The sequence below is a fragment of the Eleutherodactylus coqui genome, chromosome 5, assembly GCF_035609145.1.
Source record: "Eleutherodactylus coqui strain aEleCoq1 chromosome 5, aEleCoq1.hap1, whole genome shotgun sequence".
NCBI classification, from domain to species: domain Eukaryota; kingdom Metazoa; phylum Chordata; class Amphibia; order Anura; family Eleutherodactylidae; genus Eleutherodactylus; species Eleutherodactylus coqui.
In genome coordinates this window covers 79,232,239-79,256,321 of record NC_089841.1, presented here as the reverse complement: position 1 = coordinate 79,256,321, position 24,083 = coordinate 79,232,239, and the positions used below count along the sequence as shown (strand labels likewise).

General features: G+C 44.3%; 1 protein-coding gene across 2 annotated transcripts in view; it reads left to right on the top strand.

The window, feature by feature from the left end:
• Positions 1-1,277: 1,277 nt before the first annotated feature.
• The window catches only part of NIM1K (NIM1 serine/threonine protein kinase), a 91,062-nt gene continuing 68,256 nt past the window's right edge, over positions 1,278-24,083 (top strand). The window contains exons 1-2 of one of the 2 annotated variants that reach the window (XM_066602755.1): positions 1,278-1,344; positions 12,129-12,237. The gene's annotated coding sequence lies outside the window, so the exon portion shown is untranslated. The remainder of the gene's footprint in view (positions 1,345-12,128; positions 12,238-24,083) is intronic. The other variant, XM_066602756.1, reaches the window with a different exon arrangement.

Below are 24,083 nucleotides of genomic sequence, written 5' to 3'. Positions count from 1 at the left end.
AAACGGCATAGCTAGAGCATGATGAGATTTCCCCAAAATGTCCTGGACCTAAAAACAACGCAAGTGAAGAAAGAAACGCCAAAAAGAAAAAAAACTTTATGTAGTGTGTCTTATTTTTCCTTTTCACCAGCAGCTAACATCAGGTAGCCGCATTTTTTGGCAAGAAAATAAAAACGCCATATGAAAATGCACAAAAAAAGCTGCATTTTTTAAGAAAAAAAGGCCGACTTGTCACGGATGTATTTGTGCCCGTAATAGACATAATAGAACCGATTAATTTCAATGGGTTCGCACACATTTCCGTATTTTGCACGTGCATTTCGGCCGTACAAAAAAACAATAGAACATGTTCCAGTTTTCTGCATATTTATGCACCACAGGTCCCATTAGAAGTCAATGGGGCATATGCAAATCCGTTCTCAATATGCAAGGAGATGTGTGATACTCTGCGCAATTCCACTGAAAAAAGAAGACATCTGGACCTCAACAGAAAAATTAGCCTTTTTAATGATATTTGTGTCTTGTGTGCATATGAACATGCCCTGCGGCAGGAAAAGTACAGTGAGATGCACTGTCACGTGCACAAAAAAAGCAATGTTGCGGTGCGCACAAATGCACATACGCTCGTGTGAAGCAGCCCTGTAGCCTTGCAGACTAGCGTTCGAATGCGGCGTTTCTCACATCGTTATTTTTGAGCTCTGTTTATTTCCGTGCGTATAAGTACTTTTGAACGCACTTCATCACCCATCGATGGGGTGCGTTAAAAACCGCCGTCAAACACTATAGAATGCGTTAGAAAACACCACGGTTTTGCGAACGCATATGTGAGCGCAGCCTAAAGGAAACGACTTGCAGCAAAAATCTTGGAGGCAGGAAGCAGCAAAATATAATTAAAAAAGGCAAAAAAACCCAAACTTCCCAATTATACAACAGCGCGTTACGTAACAAAAGGAGAAGGTAAAACTAATGGGATCAGAGAGATAATACATCTCCGGAACCCGAAGCCACATTAGTTTCCACCTGAAATAGAAAGCATTACATTTGCTAATTCCTTCTGGTTGCCATAGCTATAGTCCCAGCTCTTCCACCTCCCACCACTAACACAGCCTCGGGGGAATGAGGGTCTGCGGTCAGCCACCCTCCTTCTTGCTAACGCACCATTCCCATTCACGGAGATCCTCCCTGTTTTTCTAGAATGGATGGCTTTGCAAATTGGAAAACAGCTGCCCGGGTACAGAATATTAGCATCAGCAGCAACACATGACGCCTTCCTGCACGCCCGGGCTGCCATAGCGCACTCAAGACCAGCAGCTCCACAGACCACCAGCAATGTAGCAACAGAAGGTAAGGACGTTCATGACTCTTGCTTTATCTCTATGCAGATTGCCGCTTATGACTGTGATCCCTGCTGATTATCCCTGGCCATGAAATGCACTGGGAATACATGACGTGGAGCGTTTTTTGTTTTTTTTTTGCAAAATTTCTGCCGGAGTCTCCGAGCTGTTGACGTAGTAGATGCATACGATGGGTTAACGGTTCATGGAATTGAATTACTAGAAGTCTCTGCAAGGATGTATAGATTGATTGCAGAAAGGCTATCATCATTCTCTGCGAAGGTGTGAAAGGATCTCTCTAGGATATGACAAACTTAAATTGAGCAAAGCATGAGCGCACAGGTTCTAATATACTGTGTATCCAGAAAAAGAGTAAATCTTAGGGGCTGCTCAGTTGGCTTACATCCAGCGCTTCCCTGGGCAGGCAGGTGTATGCTTAACTCTATGCAAATAAGGAAGGTGGAACAATATTGTCCTTATTATATTATCCTTATTTGCATATATTTCCCAAAGGAGCATGCATGGCCTTATAAGTCTCCTCACTCATCTCCTAGGTGACTCCACACACCTTCTAGGTGCTCTCCTTAAGGAGAGATGACACCCCTTCTTAACTCTAGGCATGTTTTTCTTGTCAGTCACGTGAGGTATATACAGGTGTATCATCTGTAAGCGCGGTCCCTGAGATCTCTGGGACAGATTTTAGTTTTTTAGTAAATAAGGCTTAGCTTCCTAAGTGTATGTGCTGCAAAACTTCCAACTTTCAAACAAGGAAAATAGGGATAAGTCCTGTGGTGTGTAGAGCACGCTGTATCAATTTTTCTGAAAGACCACGCTCCTTTTATATTAGGCCACACCTTTGCCTATTAGGGACCACCTCACAGTACTGATGCCTCTGACACCTTCCTGGCCAGGATGAGCAGGAGAAAACAAAAACTGAGGTTAAGCACATTTTTGCCCCTCCCGATCTTGCTTACTATGAGGCCTCACGTCCACGGGGAAAAGAAGAATTAAAATTCCCAGCGGATTTTAACTCTTCACCCGCATGCAAATCCGCACCCCATAGGGATGCATTGACCACCCGGGGGTAGATAAATACCCGCGGATGGTCAATAAAAGGGAATTTAAAAAAATATGGAGCATAAAAAAAAAAAAAGGACATGCTCCATTTTCGTGCGGGTCTCCCGCGGGGACGGCTCCTGTAGGCTTCTATTGAGGCCTATGGAAGCCATCCGGATCCGCGGGAGACCTAAAATAAGAATAAACTTACCCGCAGCGGACCGTGTAGATCTTCTCTTCTTCGCGGCCGGATCTTCTTTCTTCGGCCCAGCGGATGTGCCCGGCGCATCCGCTGGCCGCGAAGAAGAGAAGACCTGCCCATTCCGCTGCGGGTAAGTTTATTCTTATTTATTCTTATTTTCAGCGCTCATGTCCGCGGGGCAGTAGGGACCCGCTACGGATTCTCCATGGAGAATCCGTAGCGGGCCTGATTTTCCCCGTGGACATGAGGCCTGAGTCCAGGGACCATCAGCCAAGTTAGCTGTCGTTCGGGACTGAGAGCATGCCTCCTGGGAGGGCAAGATAGCTCCAAAACTATGGGATTTTCCACCCAACGTGGGAAGGTTGGGAGGCATGTATGCAGTGGTCTATGGCTCTAATGTAGACTATGTTAAGGTGCTTTTACACGGAACGATTATATGGATTCTCACGACCCTAGTGAATATCTAATCGTTTAATGTTCAGTGTAAATGCATGCACCAACTGAAAGACGAATGATAAGTCTTTCACTCCTCGTTCATCATTCAGCTTCTGCATGCAGAAAACTGAAGGACATATCGTTCCATGTAAACAGTGTATGAACGACTGCCTACTTACTGGGTGGGCCAGAACATTCCCCGCCCGCTCCACCTCCATTCACTGCCACGCTTTCATTCATTTAGCGGTTTGTTCTGGGACAGCCTGTTGCCCCACAGATCGTCCCATTTAAAAGCACCCTTAGAATCAGTTGCTAAGGGCCGATCTATATAGAGATTTGGGCCCATTTATTATGCCCTGAACACCAAAACTGCAATTTTTGTTGCACATTTATACCATGCCACTTTTTCAAAACGTGGGTGGAGCCCGGCTTTCGGGGGCCTGGAGCTTGTAGCTGGCATAGGTTTTCATCTGGCACACGGAGGTACAACTCTTAATACATTTGTCACTCCTAGCTGAGTGCATAGTTTACTTAAACCAGTGTTTCACAATTAAATTTGTGCCAAGAAGAAAATCTGACTAGGTCACATTTATTACTGGTGTTAAGTAATAAACTGAACTATACTTACCCCTCCGCCACTGCAGCCCCTCTGGAGTACCGGCTTTTGTTGTGACAGATGACGTCACAGGAAATCAGGTGACTGCTGCAGCGTTACGTTCTTGAATTGCCAGTATCATAGTACTCAGGATGTGAGTGCCGATGCCACAAAAATGAGCGCTGATGCTGCAGCAATCACCTGATTTCCTGTCACAACAAACACCGGGGCTGTAGCACTGGATACCAGCAGCGTCGGAGGTGTAAGTATAGTTGAGTTTATTACTCTGCTACAGGGGGCCCTATTGAAGCGGAGTTGTCCAACAACTGGGCAACCCTTTAAAGTTGCAACAAATTTAACATCATAATGCGACATATAATAAATTTGTTGCATCTTTAAGCTTCATAAGGTAAAAAAAAGCTGCCAGAAATCTGGTGTCAAAAATTCCTGTAATGATAAGTTTCCCCCAATTGTTTTAATAAAAATTCATACATTTCTATTCACTAAGAGTGGATTCCTTTTTTCATTTTAGAAACCAAGAATAGTTAAAAAATAAGGATGCCTAAGAGTGAACAGATAATACTGTCATACAGTGTGTACATAATGCTGCCATATCATGAGCATACTGTATAACCGTGCCATACAGGGCCCTGATTGTATGCCCTCCCCATGTTTGCATAGGTTTCTTCCCAAACTCCAAAAACATGCTAATTTCATTTTAAAAAATTGTGAAGCCCAATGGACATAGAGCCCAATATCAAGTGATGTAAAGTGCTACGTATGGGCGGCTTCACATCTCCATCGGAATCTTTATCCGGATGTTCCGTTGTATATCCGGCTGAAAACACTAAAAGAAAAAGCACTGCATGTAGCACTTTTTCGTCCATCCGTAAGATGGGCTGACCCCATTATAGTCAATGGGGTCCACCCAGCGCTGTTCGGTTCTGTCCTGAGACGGAACCATTCGGACAAAGGGATTCCCCTTTCCTGCTCCCTGTACAGAGTAGGAAACCGGAATCCCCAACACAGGTGTGAAACCACCTTCATATATATGCACTGTATATTAATAAAGGTGACATGACTATATAGTACCTGGGAAATATTATATACTACTATGGTGTGATTCAATTTCACAACTAGTTACCGCAGAGGGGGGTTTCAGTTTGGGGGTATTGTCATGTTGGTGATGGCTTTTGACTATCAGTAGTCCTGAGCAGATTGAGCCTTAATCGCTCTTCTTGGAGTGGTGTCAGTGAACATATATCCTATAGAATCTATACAGTGTGATGTACATCATATACACCATGTAGGTAAAGTCATAGCAATGAGCTGAGTGACCCAAGGAGTAGCATTATCAGTAGAGCCCAGGAACTTCACCTTAGGCTGTCTGTCAATGGGCGTTGCGATATCCCACGGCAGATATCCGTTGCGGGAGCCGCCACCAGGGAGCAGGAGCCAGCTGACGGACCTCCGCAGTGAGCCTATCTGACATGCTGCGACTTGCCGGCCGTGAGTGGAGAATCGCTATGATTCTCCACTCCTGGATAGGGGGCTGCGCTTTCCATAGCAGTGCAATGCAAAAACACCTGTGGACAGGTAGCCTTACGCTTCTTCGATAGAGTAATGCCCAGCAAGTATCTACAAAGGTCTGAAGGGCTGTCACAATGCAGAGGGATCAGCCCTATTATAAACTGCACAAGGAAAGACTAGAAGCAATGGGATGAAACTGAAAGGGAGGAGACACAGATTAGATATTAGACAGTGAGGGTGATCAATGAATGGAACAGGTTACCACAGGAGGTGGTGAGTTCTCCTTCAATGGAAGTGTTCAAACAAAGGCTGGACAAATATCTGTCTAGGATAATTTAGTGATTCTGCATTGAGTGGTATGAGGGGGGGGGGGGGGGGAGGCATTGCGATACTCTCCGACCATCATTGCTATATAGTGTTACCCAATGTCGAACTGATAAGTTAGAGCAGCTTCAGCTTCCAGAATTTATCTGTGTGATGTTTGCCTTGTATCAGTTAAGTCACCTGCTATAATTTGGACAGACTTTAATATCACATGATGATGATAGTGCAATGAAGAATAATGTGTGTTCAGTACGGCCAGACAGTGCTATAGCATTGTAAGCAGTTCTGATCAGGGCGCTACGTTTGCACTGGTCTCCCTGGATCTGGTTCTTCCCACACTCTGTAAACATACTGCTAGATAAATTAAAAGGCACACTGCCCCTTTAAATAAGTAACCTGCTGTAAATATAAGTTGAGCTATCCTCAGAATTGTATAGCAGATATATTCTCACTTAGAGACAATGCAACTGTGCAAGATTAACTCCATAAAACAACATATGATGGAGTACACCACAAGTTGTAGTATGCTGGACTCTCAAATCTGATAGGGAAAAAGCTACATCAGCTTCCATATAAAATCTGAGGCCTTTGTATGGATAGTTTTGCAGTGACATATGTGTACGAGACCTTATTCTGAGAGAGCTGTATGCCAGATCATATAATAGCCACTACAACAACCAGAGCAGTTGTCACCCATAGCAAACAGCAAGAGACCTCGCCACTCGGAGGACATTTATTAAGACTTTTATACCAGTTTCTGGTATAAAAAAAAGTTGCAAGATTTTGCACTAACATTTTTTGACTTCTGCTCTTCTATGCCACTTTCCCAAAAAAGGAGCATGGCTTGTTAGGAGAAGCTATGGCCATCCTGGATTGACACATTTATGTATAATTTATGCCAAATTGCACGAGTGGTGCCACTCAATTCATTTCAATAGAAACAGCCAAGTGCAAGCAGGGATTTGTCATTTTGTATAGCGACAACTTATTCTGCAGCGCTTTCAGGTAATTTATTTATTACCCCCCCAGTAAGCTGGGTGCTTATATTGCCGACCTCAGAAGGATGGAAGGCTGAGTCAACCTTGAGGTGGCTACCTGAACCACGTGCGGATTGAACTCGCAACCTTCAGGTCGTGAGCAAGAGCATGGGACTTGCATTCTGCTGCTTTAAAACTCGGCACTAAGCGCTCACTTATCTCTGGCAGTCCCATTAAAGATGAATGGAGCGGCACCGTACATACTCGACCTCTGCTCCATTCAAGCTTCTCCTCACTGGAAGGGGTGCAGTGAGCCTATAGTGAGAAGAACAAGGAGATACTAGATCCCCATTCACAGGATCACTGGGGTCAAGTTTGGTACAATCCCTTTAAGTTCATTAAATGTTTCCAAGAGACTTCTAATACCATTGCACTCTGAAACTATTCCTTGAGGGTGCCTTGCCCTCATGCAATCTTGTTACCATCACATGGACAGCCATTTATCTGGATTGCCACCATGTAATGCTACTTAGCAGTTTTCATTAGTGAAGCTCTTGGCGTTAAGACTCACAAGAGGCTGAGGAGTCCTGCAGAGCTCTTCTGGTCTTGTTGGCCTCTTTCCATTCCACTTGCAATACAGTCTGTAGCCAATCTTCTGAATGAAGCCAAAAGAGCCAAGGGGGCATTGCTATATATTACTGACATTCCTCCCCGTTCTTGTATCAGTGAGTCCAGTTTCCTGTAATTTCCCTCATTTCTCCTTTCATTTTGGAGCTCATGAGATCAGATCGCTTCTTATTGCCTATTGTTGTGCAGCTCATTTCCACGATGTAATTATAAAAGTGTTATTAACAATAAATGCTATTCATGCCAATGAATTGTTGGGCGGAGCTGCGGAACATTGAGCAACATTTAGTATCCTGACCTTTTCTGAATAGGTTTATTCTTCGTGAGTGTGATTATGGGCAACTTTACATTACTCAGTGATTACCTACAGCAGAACTTAGAAAAGTTGTATTAGCTTCTTCCCTTACGTGGGTTGCTGAAAAAAAACAAGGCTGTAGTTATTCTGGTAATATTTCCGTCTTACAGGAACAAACAGACATAAAAATGCGTTTATTCATTTTTTTAAAATCTATATTTCTTACAAAGCTAGAAAACTACATGTATTCTGGAGTGCCAAACTGGGCAAAAGACTATTCTAATATACAGGGGGCCCAGTCATGGCTACACAATGCACCCTTAGTAATTGTCCTAATACATAGGGGACGCAGACATGACAACACAGTGTGCCATTAGTACTTGTCCTAATACATAGGGGACGCAGACATGGCTACACAGTGCACCCTTAGTACTTGTCCTAATATATAGGGGGCCCAGACATGACTACACAATGCACCCTTAGTACTTGTCCTAATATATAGGGGGCCCAGACATGACTACACAATGCACCCTTAGTACTTGTCCTAATATATAGGGACCCAGACATGACTACACAGAACACCTTTAGTACTTGTCCTAATATACAGGGGGCTCAGACATGGCTACACAGTGCACCCTTAGTAATTGTCCTAATATATAGGGGACCCAGACATGGCTACACAGTGCTCCCTTAGTAATTGTCCTCATATATAGGGGACCCAGACATGGCTACACAGTGCACCCTTAGTACTTGTCCTAATATATAGGGACCCAGACATGACTACACAGAACACCTTTAGTACTTGTCCTAATATACAGGGGGCTCAGACATGGCTACACAGTGCATCCTTAGTAATTGTCCTAATATATAGGGGACCCAGACATGGCTACACAGTGCACCCTTAGTACTTGTCCTAATATATAGGGGACCCAGACATGGCTAGACAGTGCACCCTTAGTACTTGTCCTAATATATAGGGGACGCAGACATGACAACACAGTGTGCCCTTAGTACTTGTCCTAATATATAGGGGACCCAGACATGGCTAGACAGTGCACCCTTAGTAATTGTCCTAATATATAGGGGACGCAGACATGACAACACAGTGTGCCTTTAGTACTTGTCCAAATATATAGGGGGCCCAGACATGACTACACAATGCACCCTTAGTACTTGTCCTAATATATAGGGGACCCAGACATGACTACACAGTGCACCCTTAGTACTTGTCCTAATATATAGGGGACCCAGACATGACTACACAGTGCACCCTTAGTAATTGTCCTAATATATAGGGGACCCAGACATGACTACACAGTGCACCCTTAGTAATTGTCCTAATATATAGGGGACCCAGACATGACTACACAGTGCACCCTTAGTACTTGTCCTAATATATAGGGGACCCAGACATGACTACACAGTGCACCCTTAGTAATTGTCCTAATATATAGGGGACCCAGACATGACTACACAGTGCACCCTTAGTAATTGTCCTAATATATAGGGGACCCAGACATGACTACACAGTGCACCCTTAGTACTTGTCCTAATATATAGGGGACCCAGACATGACTACACAGTGCACCCTTAGTAATTGTCCTAATATATAGGGGACCCAGACATGACTACACTGTGCACCCTTAGTAATTGTCCTAATACATAGGGGGCGCAGACATGACAATACAGTGTGCCCTTAGTACTTGTCCAAATATATAGGGGACCCAGACATAGCTACACAGTACACCCCTAGTACTTGTCCTAATATATAGGGGACCCAGACATAGCTACACAGGGCACCCTTAGTACTTGTCCTAATATATAGGAACCCAGACATGGCTACACAGTGCACTCTTAGTACTTGTCCTAATATGTAGGGAACCCAGACATGGCTACACAGGGCACCCTTAGTACTTGTCCTACTATATAGGAACCCAGACATGGCTACACAGTGCACTCTTAGTACTTGTCCTAATATATAAGGGACCCAGATATGGCACTCTCCGTTCCAGTTACCCTACTACGTTCCACTCCTCTTCACCCTGACATGGAAACTATATGTAAGTAGCTATGCATAGATATTTCTGTGTCCATATGATGGGGGCCACAGAGAATAGCATTGTGAACCTCATGTGGCCCCTGAGCTTCGTGTTGTGCACAGATCCTGTACGTAGTGGGTGGGCAGGGAGACAAGAAAATGGAGCTTGACATATAGAGAAGGAAAAAACTTTTTGGTCCTAGTGCTGTATTGGTATTAGCAGCTTGGTTCTGGTGCTGAATTTATGTAATAAGCTTGGTTCTGGGCTGCATTTATATTATGAACTTAGTACTAGGATTGTATGGTACAAGGTTGTTTCTGGTGCTGTATTTATGTACTGAGCTTGGTTCTAGGACTATATGTACTCATGTATACTGAGGTAAATTCTGTTGCCATATTTATGTCAAATAGATAAACAAGTTAGGCGTAGAACGGCATGGTGCAGCTGGCTGTACACTGCCAAGCCAAGCCCATGGTGCGGATGGTTGTACACTTCCAAGCTATGGCAATCCTGTGAATGGTTGCACAATTTTGGCAGTAATTTGTACTGCCACTGGCTGCAAGCAGGCATGGTTTGCTGCATGCTGCCATCCGAACTGTGTGTATGCAGCATCTGAGGAACGGGCCCACAGCCGAGGAGATGGCGGGGTAGATAAGGACTTTGTCACGGGTGGCTCTACCATCTCCTCTCCTGAGGGTAGCCCTGGACCTGACCAAGTTACTGCTGGGGAGGTCACAAGGAAAGGTAGTTGAAAATTACCTTGAGTATATTTTGTCACTCGTGACTCCACCGTTCTGTCCTGTGCGGTGAAGCTGGATGTTGTAATAAAAGAGTCCACACACAAAGTAACTTTTCATGGACAAATCGGTAGTGTCCGTTAACTTCAACTTCAGCACTGTTCCAACAAATACTAGGGTACTAACACAAATTACCCTTCCAGAAGGTGGTGTGACAGGGAGGACTTCTCGGGATGACTCCGGACAATCCACAAGCTAGTTATATGTGAGATGCCGCTCCTGGCGACTCTTTTTTCCCCTCCTACTCTCTACTGGTCAACACTCACTCTTCAGGTGATTTTTTACTCTCTCTCCCCCGGTGCTTAGTGGTAAGACCGGCACATCTTGGGTAGTGTGGGCCCAGGGCAGGCTTCAGACCATGGCTCGGCATCTTCTATTCTGGACCACACAGACCAGACAGTGTCCGTGCGTCTCACTCAGCTCACTTCCTTGCAGACTTCTGCTAGACTGACTCCAACTGACTTGCATATCCCTTGCAAAAACATATACATAGCACGATCACATGACATACAACATGATACAGTTCTTAGACATAACCCAGATGTTAACCCATTCAGTGCCACTACATGTACACTTTTAAAGTCAACATCTATTCATTGGTCAGTGTTGTGTGCTTGCCCCCAGACTAAAATTTGCCAGCCAGCTCCTGCCTGTATGGCAGCATCATACTATGGGGTCACTGGCACACTATGCTGCCATAAGATGCCACCAGGCAGCACTATATTATAGATATATCCTCCAAATGACAAAATATCTAATAGCAGATTCTACATTGAAACACCCAGATATAAATGAATTCATTAACATCCAAGAGGAATGACAGTGAAACTCCTCCATACAAAGCTCTAAAAAACCTCCCACATTATTGTTATGTGGGGAATGCAGTATTTACTAAAATAGACATGACATTTACTGGTAATTGGATTTAGGAGGAAATTCATTTAACTTTTTAGCATTTGTTCGTTTGCGCCTTCTTTAATTCGATGATGGCAATTGAGTGCGGACATACCGGCTGTGCCAGTTTGACTGCACAAGGACCCAGAAGAGAAAGAGGGACTGAGCTGCTGGGTCAGACACAGTAGTTGGGCCCCTCTGATTTTGATTATTTGTAAAGCGTCTCTAATAAAATAAAAATCAATACATACTCCCCTCCCCTGTCACTCCCCGTCTGTTGAGGTCGGCGCTGCTGTCCCCAGTGGCCAGGGAGCGATAGGGTAGGTGAGTATGTATTGTTTTTTTTTTTTTATTTCAGAACATATTTATATAAGGATAGTTATGTAAAAGGGGGCAAAATATGACATGTTTATGTGAAAGTGGGCAAAAAGGGCATATCTATTTGAAAGTGGGCAAAAAGCAGCATATTTATCTGAAAGTGGGCAAAGGAGGCATATCTATGTAAAAAAGGGCAAAACGGGGCATGTATATGTAAAAGGGGGAATGTCTATGTGAAAGGGGCAAAAGGCAGCATATACAAGTGAAAGGGGGGCATGCATGTATATAAAAGAGAGCCTAAAAAGGCAGCAAGATGAGGTATTATTACTGACTAATGCAAAATGAGGTATTATTATTAACTGGGGACCTAAGGGGCATTATTACTGACTGGAAGCAGAAGGGGGCATTATTACTGACTGGACACAAAAGGGAATTGTCCCTGAATTTGACAAAAATGGGTATTATTACTGAGTGAAGGCATAAAGAAGACAATATTACTAAGTGGTAGTCACTATAAGTACCACTTAATATGTGGACTTTACTGGCGGCACAATACGGGGGATACTATTACTGTATGAGACATCATCAGTGACATTATTACTATCTTGGGCACTGCAGGTGGAGAGATTGTGTAGAGGTGTGGAAAACATAGGAAAGGATGCTGGAAAAATGAGGAGCCAAAGATGTTTGTGTGTCTTTCTGCAGAAACGAGTTGTGACTGGAAAAAGCCATCATGGTTGTCTGGGCTGGATGGAGAAGAAAAGGGAAATTCATCTACTCCAATCAGGCAGGAAGTCAACTATGGTCACTGGAGGTAACTGCACTGTAATCACTTGTACAGTCTACAAAACGGGTCCCAGTGGAGTTGGTATCTACCATATGGTATATACGGCTACTGTATGGGAGTAATATTGGTCTTTGTATAGTGTTTTTTTTTGCAACAGTATGGTGGTATTCCGTCACTAGCTAATATGTGATCATGGTCAGGTAGTATTATTTGCCCCTTATACAGTCTTATTATTGGTAATGGTGATTTTGCTATAATGGGTATCTCAGTGATAATATGGAGGTGATATGAGTTATAATAGTATTTCACCTTATATATATGGTATGTAAAAAATTTTTAGGGTCTGCTCTAGAGTAACATATTTGTTCTTTACTACTTGTTACACTATTCCTAAGCCTGTAAGCTTAAAGGCACAGTAGTAGAGATGAGCGAACGTGTTCTTAACGAACACTTACGCACCCGGACACCGGCTTTACCGAGGACTTCAGTGTCCGCGCGTAAAGATTCGGGGGGCGCCGGGGGGCGCCGGGGGGCGGGGAGAGGCGCGGCGGCGTGGGCGGCAGCAGCGGGGAACAGGGGGGAGCCCTCTCTCTCTCCCTCTCCCCGCCGCACCCCCCCCCCCCCGCGCTGCCACGGCGACCCCCGAACTTTTTTCGCCCGAGCACGGAATTGCTCGCAAAGTTCGGTGTTCGGGCGAAAAGGGGCGGAGCCGAACACGTTCGCTCATCTCTACACAGTAGTAACCTAGTTTTTGTTTTTTTGTTATTTTGGGGGGGGGGGGGTCTAAACTTGACTTGGCAGGAAAGCGGGCCCTTACCTGAATTCCTGAACTTTAACATGGGGCTGCAAAAAGTCTATGCTCTAGGGAAAGAGGGTGTGTACACTCAGAAGTTTGCTATGGGTCCCAGCTAAAGATGAGCGAACGTGTTCGGCTCCGCCCCTTTTCGCCCGAACACCGAACTTTGCGAGCAATTCCGTGCTCGGGCGAAAAAAGTTCGGGGGTCGCCGTGGCAGCGCGGGGGGGGGGGTGCGGCGGGGAGTGGGGGGGAGAGGGAGAGAGAGAGGGCTCCCCCCTGTTCCCCGCTGCTGCCGCCCGCGCCGCCGCGCCTCTCCCCGCCCCCCGGCGCCCCCCGAATCTTTACGCGCGGACACTGAAGTCCTCGGTAAAGTCGGTGGCCGGGTGCGTAAGTGTTCGTTAAGAACACGTTCGCTCATCTCAAGTCCCAGCCTTTTTCAGAACGTATACGTGTGTATATATGTACGTATGCATATATACCCTTTATCCGTCCCTGATGGCAGCCGTGGTTTATCATTGGTTTGCATGTGGGTCACAAAATATTTTTAATATGTGAATGTTTATGCTTTCGGAAATAATAAATCGCCCACAAGACGTTTTATAACCTAATTAGTGCAGGGAATAGTCATCCCCGTCTCCCCCAGGCTACAGGAATGTTGTACTGTTTATTCAGTTGCACGATCAAGATACGGCTGCTTCACAGAGATTTGTATATACATAATAACAGCTGTCGCTATATGGGGGCTTGCCAGGCTTAGTTCTAATAATATCAGTGAACTAAATCTTTCAGCACATTTATGAATGGGCATTTAATACCAAAAATGTTACAATGTTTTACTGATTGCTTGCTAGGTTCTTAGAATCAAAAGGTTTATCCGATATGTTTTTTATGTAAAGCCATATTCCCCAAGCACCAAAATGCCAAAAATAAGAAACAATAATATACTCACCTCTCCTGCCTCCCAAAGTGTCCAGCACGCCGCTTTGGGTATCCCCCATGACGTCATGTTTACTGGCTGCAGCAGACTGTTTATGGAATATCACCGGCTGCTGCAGCCAATAACAGAACTCCGCGCTCAATCACTGACCTTCGACATTGGCTGCAGTAGCATGTGACATCTCATAAACAGGCTGCTGCAGCCTGTAAGCAAACACAAAGCACGGAGGACTGAGTAGTTGCACAGGAGATGGAGGGAGCCTGAAACTTGTGGGGTTCAGTACCTCCAACAAGGTTAAGAACCACTGATCTAGTGGAGCCAGCAGCTACTGTTCAATGCACTAGTAGTGCCACCGCAAGAGAAATAAAACATTACAGAGTACCACTGTAAGTTGTTAATGACCACCTGCCATAAATGTACAGCGGGTGGTCGCAGGTGGTATATGGAGTGGGCTCAGGAACACAGTCTGCTCCATACCCAGCAGCTGTCAGCAGCTAGTAATGGACATAAGAGGACTCAGCAATTAGCTCAGATCAAGACTATTAAAAGGAGTGGTCTGAGATACATTTTTCCAGTAAGGGTTCCTGTCCACGGGCGAATTTTCACTGCGTTCCCTGCGGTGATAATCCGGCCTTAGCGTTGCTATGGAAAGCGCAGCCCCCTGTCCACGAGCAGAGAATCATTGCGATTCTCTGTTTGCGGCCGGCAATTCACAGCATGCTGCGAATTGCCGCGATTCTCTACGGTAAACCTATCTGCCAGATAGGCTCACCACGGAGATCCATCTGCCGGCTCCTGCTCCCGGGCGGCGGCTCCCATGGTTCGCAACGCCAGTGGACAGGCAGCCTAAAAGTCTATTCCCCATGTAGGAAAATGCAGCTCCCGCTGTGTCCCATGGTGCTGCTCGGTCCTCCGCCACTTTGTTTATTTACAGTGCTGAGTCATTGGCTGCAGCGCTTGTGCTCTCCAATAAACGGGCTGGGGCAGTCTGTAAACGTGACATCAGAGGGGAAACCCAGAGTGGCGGTTAAAGACACAGCAGAGAAAGGTGAATATATGCAGATTTGTTATTTTACTGCATGGGGAACAGACTTTTACTAAAAAATATATAACTCAGACCACACCTTTAACTCTTTAGATGCCACTGTCAATGGCACCTTATTGGTCCCTCTTCCTTGGGAAGTGCCAATGGGTTCAAATGGTAGCCCAGAGTCAGCTCACACTTGATGTCCAAACTACAGGCAGCATGTTATAGAGGAGAAGTAGTGGATTGATATATAGTTTTGTGGAAAAAGTTCAGTATAACTTGTGTTTTAGTCATTTAAACATCTGCTCATTCCGAGCTGAATGATCACATGGGTGGTCCTATCAGTGATTATCAGCTAACTGTGTATGACTGTAGTGGGTGGTCCTATCAGTGATTGTCAGCTAACTGTGTATGACTGTAATGGGTGGTCCTAACTGTGTATGACTGTAATGGGTGGTCCTATCAGTGATTGTCAGCTAACTGTGTATGACTGTAGTGGGTGGTCCTAACTGTGTATGACTGTAATGGGTGGTCCTATCAGTGATTGTCAGCTATCTGCGTATGACTGTAGTGGGCGGTCCTATCATCAATGACAGCTACACCTGTATGTAGACCACTCAGCTCAGAATGAGCAGAGATATACGTGTATAAAATACAAGTTCTACTGAATCTATCCCTATAAAACTATATATTCATCTGCTCAGCTCCTCCTGTTCTATAACATGCTACCTGCAGTTTGGATAGCATGTTCCAGCTGAAAGATTCCCTTTAGGCTCTGCCTCTTGTACGAAAAAAATACATAAAACACATAGTCCCATTACCCTTTCCAATCCAATTTCTATCCTGGTTTTCCTAGGGGGCTTACTCTTTATCTGCCGTTATACAGCAGCGCTATATGCTGGCTAAAGCCAGTACTGCATGAGGTGACACGTTAGATAGGCTCCAACAGCAAAGAGGCCGGCAATATACAGTAAGAGAACCGCAACGGACATCTTCCAACATTGGAGCTGTACAGCCTTAAATCATAATGTCTTCAAACGTCAGAGAGTGGATTGGAAAGGGTTAACAGAAAAATAAAAAAGTTATAGGTCTTAATTAGAGATGAGCGAACGTACTCGGATAGGCACTACTCATCCGAGTAATGTGCCTTATCCGAGTACCTCCCCGCTCGTGCTGAAAGGTTCGGGTGCCGGCACGGAGCGGGGAGCTGCAGGGGAGAGCGGGGAGGAACGGAGGGGAGATCTTTCTCTCCTTCTCTCCCGCCCGCTCTGCCCCGCTCCCCACTGCGACTCACCTGTCAGCAGCGGCAGCTCCCGAACCTTTCAGCACGAGCGGGGAGGTACTCGGATAAGGCACATTACTCGGACGAGTAGTGCCTATCCGAGTACGTTCGCTCATCTCTAGTCTTAATATATGGCAAGAAAAATTATTAAAAACATTTTTTTTTACATTTTTTAAAGTAAGAAACATGAAAACAATGCATATAGATTTTTTATGGGCACATTTGGACTGACCACAGAATAAAGTTAACATGTCATTCTTGCTGCACCTGGAATGCCGTAAATACAAATCCCAATGGTCCAATTGTATTTTTTTCAATTTCATCCTACTTAAAATTCCTTAAAAGCTTTTCAATACATTATATGGTAAGTTAAATAGTACCATTAAAAAGTACAACTTGCCGCACAATATTGACAGAAAAATAAAGTTATATGACACTTGAAAAGTAGGCAAGAAAAAACTAAACAGAAAATTTGAACAAATTTCTGGTCAAAAAGCATCAATTCAATAAGTTGCCTGTGTATTGTAGGGATCATCTCAGTCCTCCAGAGCAAGAGACTCTTTTCCTAGTCATTCTCCATTCTGGCTAATACAGAGTGTCCCTAAATAAAAAGTATACACTCTTCAATAGTGGTTATCTATGATGATTGATGATTATCCGTTCAGTCCCATCCGACCCGCGATCTCTCCATGACTCAATGTTCTCCACACATTTCTGTCTTTTACGGCTTCTTTCAATTCCGTGATTCACATGTTCGTGGTGGTCTTGATTGTATCTAGCCATCTTGTTCTTTGTCATCCTGATCTTCTCTTTCCACTGACCTTGCCAAGTATCAGTACTGTTTCCAGTGAGTTAGCGCACATCATGTGTCCAAAAAAAAAATTAATTTTTTTTAGGTTATCTATACACTTTTGTAAAAACCGAATTGAATTATGATGTCAGTATCTAGTATTATATTGTCTCTAAAGACATCAGTAGTCCCACAGTTGCTAAAGTCATCATCTGGCCTCCAGGAAAGTCAAAGAAAATGTTGGAGGCAGGCTTGTCTTTCAAGCACCAATGCTCGTGTTTTAGTTCGCGGAAATCAGAAGTGTCAGTATGGTAATTGTGACCACTTTGAGCACCTAATGTGATTGCAGACGTCAAACATAACTTTGAAGTCTATATAAATCTAGTAATAAAGCTTTTATGCAGATAATTTTTTTGCTATTAAAGTCTTTTTTTATTTCACTAGAAAAGAGCCAAAAATGCAATACCTGATAAAGTGCAGAGCAGGCACAATCGCCATAAGGCCGGCACAATGGCCGTAGGGTCGGCACAATGGCCATAGACCCTAACAATATGCAGCAAGCCAGACTATAAACTGGAGGAGCTAAGCTGTCCACTGCAGACTTGTATGCAGTCACCCACCCACTGTTGAGATACATGGCAACCCACTGCTATGTCAGTGTGAGTTGTAATCCTGTATTGTGGGCTGCACCCATCTATTGCCTGGCTTCTGTTGTATTGTTCACATTGCAGATTAGGTTGTCTGCAGTCACTCCTCCCCAATTTGGGCTTGGTTGAGTGGGTGACTGCATATAATGTAGATATAATACCTTCTAATGGCTAACAAAAATACATGATGTTATAGGAAGCTTTCCAACCTACTTAGTGTTCTTCCTGTTTCTTCATGCTTGTGGAAGAAACCTAAGTAGGTTTGAAAGCTCGCTATAACATCATGTATTTTTGTTAGCCAGTAAAAGGTATCCTATCTACAAGATTACTTGGTTTCTCTTACTGAGAAAAATCAAACTTTCTTCTTTTTTTGGGACACCCTGTAGAAAAGTGTCCTAAATGGGGATCTACAACTCGGAATACCCTATTAGAGTATTTCCCAAACGATGAAACATCGTCAAAAACAACATTCCACCTTATGATGTCCAAGTCTATAGATTTGTTTTCTCTCTGAGGATGTTTTCGCATCCTATTCTGCAGCTTTTCTGCTTCTTGCATAACTGGCACGGAAGCAGACATGTGCCTTCTCTAAGCATAGCCCTGTTCCTACAGAACGTAGAGAGTGGATTAACAAGATACATTCCCGATTTGCCATTGTGGGAGCCGTGTCTTTTATCCTTCTGCATGGTAATCCTTGTCATTTAATTATGTTTTACAAGAATTAGCTCATCAACTCAACAAAGACAAATTCGACTGGCACAAGGTTTCTGACCACCGAAGAGACATCACGTTTCTATATACTCGATGATGCAGATGACTTTTCGTATGCAGTTTGCTAAATTATTCAGGCAGTCGGTGACTATATTGTATCTCTAGATCATCGTAAGCATCTAGCGGTGTGCGAAATGAAGAAAAAAATCAGTCTTCTGCCTTTCTTAGGGGATGATAGCCGTGAGCTAACGGAAATAAAGGTAAGCACTGACTTGTTTTTTGTTTTATTAAATGGCGCTGTCGCATTTAGCAGCAAATTATGCAATTTTGTATGTTTTCTAACTTGTACTGAAAAAATGGAAGTTGTGATGTAACTACTTGTTGGCATCTACTCTGCTTCTATTATTCACTATAATCACTGATGCTACACAGGTGACGTTCATAATAATAGTACTGGAATAGCCATGTTAGTCCATAGTTAGGGTGTATTTACACAGGTGATATTCCTATCCGAGTTCTGTCTGATTATGATATAGAAGGAACTCGCACGGGAAAAGAACCCATTGATTTCAATGTGTTAATGCACATGAGCAACTCAAACCGAGAGTCCAAGATAGAGAAATCACTGCATGTCCTATTTTTGGGTGATTCTTGTTTAAGAATAGCTCATTATTGCCTATGGGGGTATGAAAAATCATGTCACACTTCCATGTCCTGGGATTTGCATGCAAATGTGGTGTATTTATTAATATTATAATTATTAGGTAGCATGCAATTTTTTTTTTCCACATGTGTGAAAAACACGTGTACTTTAAGGCAAATCGCATGGTTTTAATGCCTAAGCACAGCACAAACGAAGAAAAATCAAGTGCTATGTATGTCAGATTTTCATCACACTCACACGTGTAAATATGGTCTTAGAGCTCGGTCAGACAAGCGTTTTTTTTGCGCACCAATAGGCGTTAAAAAAAATGAGATGCTCACATCTGCCAAAATTGTGTGACCGGGCAATTTTTTAATGCGCAGAAGACCCAAACTTCATGCGCATGAAATTTGCCCATTCACTGGAGCAGCTGTGCTTAGAGAAGCGCAGCTGCTCCAGGAGGAGAGAGCAAGGAAGCCCCGTAGGGTTCTCTCTCTCCCTGCTATGGGGACCCCCGATGGATATCCCCATATCACATAGAGAGTGGGGGTGTTGTTATAGGGATTTTCATAGAGATTCCCCATAGCAAACCATAGAGGGGGCAGTGATAGAGGGGTGGGGCTAGGGGTGGATCCCTGTTGCCCCACCCCTTCTTCCCACACTCTCGGGGAAAGCCCTGTAACCCTGCTCCCCTTTCACTCCCCGCCCAGCGGTGGGGCAGGAGGAATACCCTGCAGCTTTTAGCATGAAAAAAAAACATGAGGCTGGACAGACATCTGTCTGGGATGATTTAGTGAATGCTGTACTGAGCAGGAGGTTGGACCCGATGACCCTGGAGGTCCCTTCCAACTTTTTTTTTTTGCTTTGTTACTTTTAAAAAAATCTTTGGAAAAAAATAAAATAATTGTATTTTTTGTCGACGTAGCTGTGCGGGGGTTAATTTTTTGCGGGACGTCCTGTATTGGTACCTTTTTGGAGTACATATGACTAAGGATGAGCGAGTATACTCGCTAAAGCACTACTCGTCCAAGTAATGTGCCTTAGATGAGTATCTCTCTGCTCGTCCTTAAAGATTCGGGGACCGCTGCGGAGCGGGAAGCTGCGGGGGAGAGCGGGGAGGAGCGGAGGGGAGATCTCTCTGTCCCTCTCTCCCGCCCGCTCTCCCCTGCTCCCTACCGCAACTCACCTGTCACCCGCGCTGGCCCCCGAATCTTTATGGACGGGCAGGGAGATACTCGTCTAAAGCACATTACTCGAGCGAGTAGTGCCTTAGCAAGTATACTCGCTCATCCTTACATATGACCTTTTGATCACTTTTTATTACATTTTTCTTGGAGACAGGGTGACCAAAAAACAAATTTCAATTCTGGTGTTTATTTATTTCTGACATCATCTACTGTGCAGGGTAAATAATGCATTATTTTGATAGATTGGACTTTTATGGATGCAACGATACCAAATATGTTTTTGTATTTTTCATTTAGATTTTTTTATTATAAACTAGCTGATTACCCGGCATTGCCCGTGTATTTTATTTGTAGAGAGGAAAATTATTTAAATGTGTGTGCATGTGTGTGTGCATATATATACTGATTTAACCCTTTCCAATCCTTTTCCCCCCCTCCATTCACCCTTCACCCTCCTGATCTTTGACAGCCGAGATCAGGAGGGTGCCAGCGGTCACATAATCGCCGGGCGGAATGCCGAAGTAACACTTACCATTTAACATTTATTACCTTTTACTAATTATAATTACTAATTCATAAAGCTTTTGAAAAAGGATTTTTCCATTTTTATTAGTCACCAGAAGGGACAATAACCTACAATGGTTTGATCGCTCCTGCAGTATGTTGTAATACCATAGCATTACATCATACCACAATTTGACAGGCAATCCATCAAGCGACGCCATAGGCAATCTGCTATGGCAGCCCTAGAGGCTTTCAGAAGGGCCCCGACTGATTTGGCAACTGAATGGCATCCTGGGATCTCATCGTGGGGGGCCGTTTGAGATCCCTGAACTCTGATCAGGATATTAAATGATGCTGTCAGAATTGGTGGCGGCGTTTAAAAGGTTGACAGCTGTGATCAGTGGCGGTGCTGATCAGAGCTGTTGCAGGCAGCTGTCGGCTGTAAGAAACAGCTAGCATCTGCATTATATGGAGCGGGATCGACTCCTGATCCACTTCCATATAAACCCTAAACTTCCATGATGTAGATGTATGTCCTGAAGTGTTAAGAGGTAAAGGGGTTTTCCTGCACGAAACTACTATTAATGACTTATCCTCCAGACATGTCATCAGGAGTTGACTAGTGGTAAATCTGCCACTCAGGATCCCCTTCTATCAGCTAATTAAAGTGACAGTGGTGCTTGGGTGAGCACCAAGGATGCTTTAGTCCATACCAGGCACAGCGCCATACATTGTATAGTGGTTGTGCTTAGTATAGCATCTCAATGCCATTCACCTGAATGAGACTAAGGTGCTCTCAGGCCATGTGACCGATGAACGCGACATCAAAGGCCTCATCAATCAACTGATTGGCGAGGATCCAGAGCTGCAGACTCCCACCATCAACACTTGATGACCTGCCTTGATATCTCTTCAGTACATAGGGGGCCTCTGTTTGTCTGCCTTGATAAAACATGTAATTCTGGCTCCAAGAAGTCGACACTTATTACAAATCCTGAAAAAGTGAAAGTGTGATCGCTTGCCTGGGAAACACCAAACTTGGTAGAGCAACATAGGGATGCAGATGACAATACACGTGACGTTGCTCACGTGTCACTTGGTCTTATATACTGAAGGGTAAGGTCCTGCATTACCAGAATAGTGTAGTGCAGAGCTGAGCAAGGGCATGGAGATATTAACCCCTTAAGGACCAAGCGTGGTAAATATATAGTGCTTGGTCCTGGGCTTTAATCCCTGCTAATAACAGAAGTACGGAGCGAGATTAAAGCTTCTGCTCCTGCAATCAAGGAGGAGCAGGTCGGGGCATCAGCTTTCAGACACAGCAGAGGACCCAGAAGAGAAGGGAGAAGAAGTTTTTAACCACTTCTGCCTTCTTCTTTCCTGGGTACATGGCACTCAATGAGCTCCATGTATTAGGAAGTGAAAGTGGAGGTATTACTGACCACCTGGTGTCCCCTGTTACAGCAGAGCTGCAGGGTCTTATCAGACCCTGATCAGCTCTGTTTAGTGACTGATGTCACTATAGGAGGATGTTTTTCCAGTAACTGGGGCTCCTATGGATGTGGCTCCTATGGATGCCCCAACTACAGTGGAAAAGTGTGAAATTAAAAAAAAGACAATATGAATGCCCCCAGAGGTCTTTTATGATGTTGTGGGAGGGTCATAGATGGTAAAAAAAAATAGCTACAAAAATAAGTTTAAAAAATTACAGAATAACATATAATAAATATATACATAAAAGAGAAAATGACCCAAAGCCGACGTCAACCAAAACCGTCGCCATATTTATTTTAGTTTTAACTTTTCTCTGCCCATATACCGTATATACCGGCGTATAAGACGACTTTTGAACCCCGAAAAATCTGCTCTGCAGTCGGGGGTCGTCTTATGCGCCGGTAATACAAAAAAAAAAAAAGTGTAAAAAAAAAAAATTTTATTACTCACCTCCCACGGCGTTCTGTCGCGCTCCGGCAGGATGTCGCTCGCTCCGGCAGGCTGTCGCTCGCTCCTCGTCCCCGCCGCAGCATAGCTTTCTGAATGCGGGGCTTGAAATCCCCGCTTCCAGAAAGCTAATACACACGCCGGCAGCCATGACAGCATTGAATGGCTGTGATTGGCTAAAGCACACGTGGCTTCAGCCAATCACACTATTCAATGACATCATTGAATGGCTGTGATTGGCTGAAGGCGCACGTGTTAGCAATCACACCCATTCAATGATGTCATTGAATAGTGTGATTGGCTGAAGCCACGTGTGCTTTAGCCAATCACAGCCATTCAATGATGTCATGGCTGCCGGCGTGTGTATTAGCTTTCTGGAAGCGGGGATTTCAAGCCCCACATTCAGAAAGCTATGCTGCGGCGGGGACGAGGAGCGAGCGACAGCCTGCCGAAGCGAGCGACATCCTGCCGGAGCGCGACAGGACGCCGGGGGAGGTGAGTAATAAAATTTTTTTTTTTTTCTCCACTGAATACCGGCGTATAAGGTGACAGTTGGGGGGTCGTCTTATACGCCCCGTCGCCTTATACGCCGGTATATACGGTAATTTTTTTCCCCCGGAAAACCCCTTTATGTTGTTTGGCCACTTCTTGACAGACGATTGTTGATTACCTGTTGTCTGTTTCTGAGAGCAACTACCAACATTTTGGAAGTAGCTCTGGATGGGAATGGAAGAAAAGGTGTAAAATAGCTGAAATCAGTAACATAATAGTAAAGCAAGATATTTGTGAAGTATCTCAACTCTGTACATAGATTTATAATAACATGGTGTGGATGATGGATTTATACTGAAACATTTTCTGTTGCGGTAATTAAGGGGGGGATTTATCAAAGCTATCGTGCCTGGATTTTATCCTAAAATGCAACTACCAAAAGTAATTACCTGAACAAGAATCAAAAGTAGTATTTATCTCCATATGTTAACACTTAGTGGGGCTCCTTTGGCCCTATTGACATCGGATACTCTCCGTGGCGTACTTTCTACTAATGTCTGATACACTTCAGCTGATATTTCCCTCCATTCATCCTGCAAATGTCTGGTGCGTTCTCTCAAATAAGATGTATGTTGTTCATAGTTCCTGACCCAACATTCCAGCTGGTCCCAAAGATGTTCAATATGGTTCAGGTCAGGAGAAAACTACGTAGCAATGATAAAAAAAAATTTGGCTTCTTTCAGGTGCTCCTTGACACCACCACACATCCAACTGCATAGAGCAGGAGGTTTTGGTCCCATTTTCATCATTATGAGTACATTTCTACTTCCTTGCTTGCAGCACCTGTAGAGACCACCTGTCTATGCAAGTTCTCACAACCTAACCAGAACGGGTCCCGCTCTGTAGGGGCCCCAT